The sequence below is a fragment of the Microtus oregoni genome, unplaced genomic scaffold (genome assembly GCF_018167655.1).
Source record: "Microtus oregoni isolate MIOR12 unplaced genomic scaffold, Mior012 000021F_ref0000039, whole genome shotgun sequence".
Classification (NCBI taxonomy): domain Eukaryota; kingdom Metazoa; phylum Chordata; class Mammalia; order Rodentia; family Cricetidae; genus Microtus; species Microtus oregoni.
Genome location: NW_024543080.1, coordinates 37,794,600 through 37,802,010, shown reverse-complemented (window position 1 = coordinate 37,802,010; position 7,411 = coordinate 37,794,600). Strand labels below are relative to the sequence as shown.

At 34.0% G+C, this 7,411-nt stretch overlaps 1 pseudogene; it reads left to right on the top strand.

The window, feature by feature from the left end:
• The first annotated feature begins 524 nt into the window (after window positions 1-524).
• On the top strand, window positions 525-1,800 carry LOC121460924 (annotated as a pseudogene).
• The last annotated feature ends 5,611 nt before the right edge of the window (window positions 1,801-7,411 follow it).

Genomic DNA, 7,411 nt, shown 5'->3' with positions numbered 1-7,411 from the left:
AATAAGTGTAGAAAAGCTAATCTTTGTCCAGAAACCCCTATTACAATCATTTAGCAACCAATGCTTTCTCTTGGTCTCATTATGTTCCTGTGTCTGTCTGTCTGTCTGTCTGTCTGTCTCTCTTATATTTGTATATATATATATACATATATATAAAATCTTATTTACTTAACAATAATATTTGATATATATATTTATATCATGTATATTTGAAAACTGAAGGACCATTAGGTGTATCGCAATTATATTCAGCAGAAAGATATAAAGAATTAAAAAGAAAATTAGGAATTTATTTCAGAATTTAAAGAAACTAAGATTTGTCCATAAAGGAGACATGATTAACACATATAAATGCCCATAGGTGGACAATAAATGCTGACTAAAAAATATCATGCAGAGACTTAGCGGCTGCGTCTGTGCTTTCACCGCCCTTCCCTGCCCTCCTGAGCCTCTGGTGGTTCTTGTTTTACCGACCACTGCATCACTTTCCCGCGCGGTCTTGCACCTTCATCCCACCTAGGATCATGGCGACAGCTGAGGTACTGAACATTGGGAGAAAACTCTATGAGGGTAAGACAAAAGAAGTCTATGAATTGTTAGATAGTCCAGGAAGAGTCCTCCTGCAGTCCAAGGACCAGATTACATCGGGAAATGCAGCCAGAAAGAACCACCTGGAAGGCAAAGCTGCAATCTCCAATAATATCACGAGCTGTATTTTTCAGCTGTTACAGGATGCCGGTATCAAAACTGCTTTCACCAAGAAATGTGGGGAGACTGCTTTCATTGCACCCCAATGTGAAATGATTGCAATCAAATGGGTATGCTGAAGAATAGCAACTGGATCTTTTCTCAAAAGGAACCCTAGTATATAAAGCAGTGTAAGTTTTACCCACCGAAGGTGGAAATGTTCTTCAAGGATGATGCCAATAATGATCCACAGTGGTCTGGGGAGCAACTCATTGCTGCACCGTTTTGTTTTGCTGGACTTGCTATAGGCCAGACTGAAGTGGACATCATGAGTCATGCTACACAAGCTATTTTTGAAATACTGGAGAAAGCCTGGCTGCCCCAGAACTGCACGCTGGTTGATATGAAGATTGAATGCGGTGTTGATGTAACCACCAAAGAGATTGTTCTTGCTGATGTTATTGATAATGATTCTTGGAGACTCTGGCCATCGGGAGATCTGAGCCAGAAAAACAAATAGCCTTACCGTGACCTCAAGGAAGTAACTCCGGAAGGACTCCAGATGGTAAAGAAAAACTTTGAGTGGGTTGCAGATCAAGTGGAGTTGCTTCTGAAGTCAGACAGTCAGTGCAGGGTTGTAGTGCTGATGGGTTCAGCGTCTGACCTTGGTCACTGTGAGAAAATTAAAAAGGCTTGTGGAAATTTGGGGATTCCATGTGAACCCCGAGTGACATCTGCCCATAAAGGAGCCGATGAGACGCTGAGGATTAAAGCAGAGTATGAAGGGGATGGCATACCTACTGTATTAGTCACAGTAGCAGGCAGAAGCAATGCTTTGGGCCCAGTGATGTCTGGTGACACCACATATCCAGTTATCAGCTGTCCCCCTCCATCACACCAGACTGGACTGCTCAGGATGTGTGGTCATCTCTTCGATTGTCCAGTGGTCTTGGCTGTTCAACTATACTCTCTCCAGAAGGATTCTCCCTGTTTGCTGCTTAGATATTTGGGTTAAACAATCATTTGGTGTGGGCCAAACTTCGAGCGAGCATATTGAACACGTGGATATCTTTAAAGCAAGCTGACAAGAAAATCAGAGAATGCAATTTGTAAAAAAGAAAGAAAGAAAGAAAGAAAGAAAGAGAAAGAAAGAAAGAAAATTTACCTTTTAGGAGAAAAGTTACACCTTTCTAGTTTGGATTAAAAAGGAAAGAATTCAAACAAAATGATTTCACATCAGAGAAATCAGTTCAGCTAACTACTGAACAAATGGTCCTCTAGATATCACCCACTATATGGCCATTGTTGGGCAGTTGTTTAACATTAGCAAAGAAATGTCATTTATGGAGCTGGAGCTATGTCTCTGTGATTAAGATTCAGTGTGGCTCTCTGGAAGAGGACTGAGTTTGGTTCCCAGCATCCATGTGGAAAAATAATCACCTGTAACTTCTCCATTATTTCTAAATGTTAATAATGACTTTTTATAAATCAGTAGTTACTACTTGATCTTCTATAGTTCACTATTTGAAAATTAAAATATTTGTATTGTTTATGCTGATAACAATACATTCTTCTCACTGCAAAAAAAATCATGCAAATAGTAAGCATTGACTGACTATGTAAATTAGTCAAATTATACTTTCTATAGAGGACATTATATAACAGTAGAGAGCAATTCCAGGAAGAAAAGATTAACATTACAAAAGTATTTTCATTTTTCACAAACCTTCAAAGATCATTAAGTAAAATTTTACAGAAATAGTTGGAGAATGCCTTTATTGTAGTAGGACAGGTTCGTGCACTTTTGGGTAATTTAACACTGTAAGAGACAGAAAACGCACAAGTAGATCTTGACATTAGTATAATATGTGCAGTAATTTCAAAACACATATTCCTTTTTGTTCCTTGTGATATATTCACTGAGAAAATATATTAGTCTATCAAACATATCTCTACAGGCTTTAGACAATGAAGATTTTACACAGCATATTTCCTACTACAATAGAATGAAATTAGGGAACAAACAATGTGCTGTGTAGGAGAATTCTCAATTTCTAAAAATAATATAGAAATCTTCTGAATAAGGATTTAAAGGGAATCAGGAAATATGCTAAGTTGAACAACAATAAAAATAAAGCAAATAAAAACTGCTGAATGTAGTGAAAGTAGTTCTTAATGAGGAATGTGTGGCTTTATCTTATGATGTAGGAGACAGTTCTAAAATCAATGATGTATCCGTCTGCATTTTGAAGATATATAGGAAAAGAAAATCAGCATCAGTAGAACATAAATAATATATGTGAGTAAAAATAAAAGTTATATTTTAAAATTAGAAAACATAAATGTTTATATATTAAATGGTCAACAGGATTGTCTTTTAAAAAACGGATTATCCCTATACATATTCAACAGATTCATATATGGGTGTTTTGCCTTCATATATGTCTGTACCATATGTGCATCTTATGCCCATGGAGGTCAGAAGAGGGCTTTGGATGCTCTGGAACTGGATTTAGACTTGTGGATGTTGGGAATAGAACCTGGGTTCTCTGCGAAAATAGTCAGTGCTCTTAACCATGATGCAATCTCTCCAATGCTCAGTAGGACTGTTTTATTCCTACCTTGACTAATTAAAAAGATTGAGTAGAATCAGAATTATGAATGTTGATAATAGATATTTGTGTAATATTTTAAAATTATAGAACCTATAAACTTTAAAGTAATAAAAAAAATTATTATCAGCTAGAATCTACCGACATGGAGTTAACATAAGTATTAGAAATTTCTGTAGAATACAAATTTGATTAAGAAAAAATTGAATATTCTCATATTTATTGACCACATTTGTATTGTGACAAAAGTATTTTCCTCAAATAAAACCCTCAGTATTTCATATTTTCACACTTGATTATCCAAAAACTACTTAATGCTAAATTCATATAAATATTTTTCAGTAAACAGAAAAGTACTGTAGAAATAACTTTATCTTTCCACCCTAACCTAATGCAAAACTCTGATAATAAAAATAAGTATTATATTACAAACCATCCTTCCTTTATGAATATAAGCGTGAAACACTAACCAGATATTGTCAAAATAATTTAAGTCATTCACTGAAAAGATGATTTAGTGATGTAAATACTAGCTTCTCTTTCAACAGGCATGGATTTAGTTCCCAGCACCGCCATAACTGCTTACAACTGCATGGAACTCCAGTCATAGAAGATCTGATGTCCTCTTATGGCCTACAAAGGCATTAGGACACATATAGTGCACAGACATAAGTTTAGACAGAACACCTAAAAAATAATACATACATACATACATACATACATACATAAATATAGTTAAAATTCATTTACTCATCTATAAAGTGAGGACACATGATGTTAAAGTAGGAGTTGTTTCAGCAATTTGAAGTCAAATGTACCAATACAACTTACCATCCTGCAATCATTAAAAGTGAAAGTTTTGGATGCTGCTAAGAAAAGCAGGAATAAGGATCTTGACAAAACGCAGAATTAATTACAACCAAAATTTTTCTCCAAGCTAAGTAAAAAATATTATAATTCTAATCATGGTGACTATTCTTTTGAAAACCTACAGCTATCATGACAATTTAACACTGACATGCTCATATTGAACAAAGCAAACATGCTTAATATAGTCCTAATAGAACACAGTGGCAGATATATTTAATAATATAATAAGTCACAGAAATAAAGACCATAGTAATAATCAGAAAAATAATAAAAATCTCCATTGTCATATGACATATTAGTTTTCATAGAAAATTATAGCAAATTACTAACTGATAATTGGAATTAGTTATATAGGGTGGAAGGTTCACAGATAAATACATTGTATTTATAGTTCTTTAGCACACACTTGTAGGTGAAATATTAAAAATATCACTTCAAATAATCCTCCAAACTCTCTAAAGTTTTTATTAAAAATCTAATAAATTTTGTGCAAATATAATTAAAATAAGTATATCACTGATTAATAATATTAGAGATATTACCAAAGTATTAAAGCACTGTTGACAAACATAAAAGAAAAAAATTGCAAAGAATAGGAACAAAAAAATCAAGATGCCCCAGTGGGCAGTTATAAACCAATGTCACTCATATTGTCCTTGTTAAGCTCACTGGATCAAGTCACAAAACAAGGCAAACAGACATGAATATGAGAAAGTACTGTGGAATAATGTTTTCGTACACACTGTAAATATTTGTCACCTGTTTTGGATTAATAAAATGCTGATTAGCCAGTAGTCAGGCAGTAAGTTTAGGTGGGATATTGAGACTAGGACAATTCTGGGAAGAGAAAAGGCAGAGATGTGGTCACAAGCCAGACACCAAGGAAGCAAAAAGAAAGTGCTTTACTGAAAAAAGGGACCAAGCCATGTTATTAAATATAAATAAAAATAATGGGTAAATTTAAGTTGTAAAGAGCAATTTAGTAATAAACATAAGTCATAAATCAAACAGATTATGATTAATATAAGTCTGTGTGTATTCATTTGTGAATGAGCACCTGTAGGCCCAGGTGGGCCATAAACTTCCATCTACAAGAGAGGGATATGTAAGGGATATATTCACATATCATGTGAATGATAAGAGGGGAAGCAAGATTGAGTGTTCAGGGGAGCAATCATAAAGGATTACATGAGTGAAAAAAGTTATTGATAATTATATAATTAATAAAAGTAGTTTTTAAAAGGAGACAAAAGAAGGAATCCTTCTGTTTTAGATTTGGAATAAAAAAAATAAAAGGAGACAAAGGTAGGAATCCTTCTGTTTTAGATTTGGAATGAACAGGCAAGAAAGTGCAAGCCTACTGTACTTCTGAACTTAAATGACCATGTGCTTTCAAAGAGTGAAAATGTAGATGTGAGTCACCTTCTAAACTGTAACTAAAAAAGAGAGAACATTCAAATGGTATTTATAGGTGAGCTGGATTAAAAGAATAAAGCCCTAAATTACACAGACAATTAGTATACTATTTCTTTCATTTCTCACAGAGAAAATAGGGTTTGTAAGGTGTCATAGGAGGTTTCAGTCAAATGCCTAGCATGATTGTTACTATAGGTTGAATATTGACCATTTAACAAAATAAAATGAAGATGTCAAAAAGCAGAATAGAAAGAAGGAAACTGTGAGAGTGAGCTAGGCACGTATGACTGGATATTGAGCCAGAAATACAACTTATCTCCTTGAGATGAATGTATCTCTCACAGGGAAGGTGCATGAAAGTATTCATAATAATGGTGAATAAAATAGCAAATGGGGAGTGAGTTTCCTTTGGAATGAGAATGGTTATGAAGATATAATACAACACTATATTTCACACAGTTATACAAAAGAAACAATTAGAGCTGTATGACATTAGTGGGAATGATTTCTTAAAAGGTGAACATGAAAGTAAAAAGTGATTAAAGCTGTTTAATATAATATTGTATTCTGAAAGCAAAAGTAAAGAATGCAGTGGTTTCATTGGCAATGAGAACTGTATGCAGTGATAGGTGGGCTCTATTTTGTTCATGTTTTAAAGTCCGAGGGTAGGAGAGAATGGCAGATTCCTGCCGCCATTCACAGAGATACTTCCAGATCTTGCAAAGCTCTGTATGGCATATTTAGCTGTTACTCAGATTTTTTTTTTTTTAAAAAAAAAAAAAAAAAAGGGTTTATGTGCTGCCTGCTCATCCTCCAAACTAAAGTGCTGAGTGTGGCTCCCACCTGGCAGTCGCAGAGCTGACAGTAATGGTACCTCCACCATTTTGAAAATCAGACAGGCGTGGAATCAGCATCCAGAGCTATTGCAACCAAGCTGCTTCCCATTTTAAAAGCTCTTCAAGACAGTAAAGAATTACAGATGCACAATAGGACAGATTCAGACATAAAAGACCTCTAAATGGATCACAGTGTTGGATAAATGTGCATAGGCTTGGGAGTGAGAAAAAAAAGAGTATAGAGAATTATAAAATACATAAATGATTTTTAAAAAATAAAACAAAGTCATTAAAGAGACGGAGTAAGACAGTCATAAATTAAAAGGAGTAAAATAAATAAGCCACATAAATATGAAAAAATACACAGAGAATCTATATTATGTATATTATTGTGTTGCCTTTGAATTTTTTGATTGTGAAGGAGCTAAGCACAGAAACATTTTATTGTATGGTCTCTAAGCTAGACCATTATGTATATTATAAAAGTATCTTGATTTCAAAATATATATCTAAGGATATGTTGCGTTGGAAAAGAGGTTCTTCTTTTGTTTCCACAGAGGATATAACGATTTCTTTACATTAAAGGGAAATATGCTATAGAGATTTGCATTGGCAAAGATCTTGGCTTATTGATACAAATTTAATGTCAATTTTGTTATCTTGATTAAAGTATTGTGTTTATGCAGCTCATTTAAAAATTTAATGTGTAATTAAGAAATATAGGTTAATAGATAATCATCTACAAAAGTCAAGCTTGTACTCATGTTAGTTAGGTTTTCTAGATATATAGAGATATATTTCAAGTAGATAGACATTCTTCAAACCTTTCAAAGACTACAGAACATAGCATTTAAAATGTTTAAGACCTTAATACTTCATGACCGTGAGACACATATACTCCTGGCAACTTCAATCTGCTTCAAGAGAATGACGGTCATTGAAGAGGCTCCTTATGGAGTTTGTTAGCCATTTGGGAAAGAAAATGCTTAT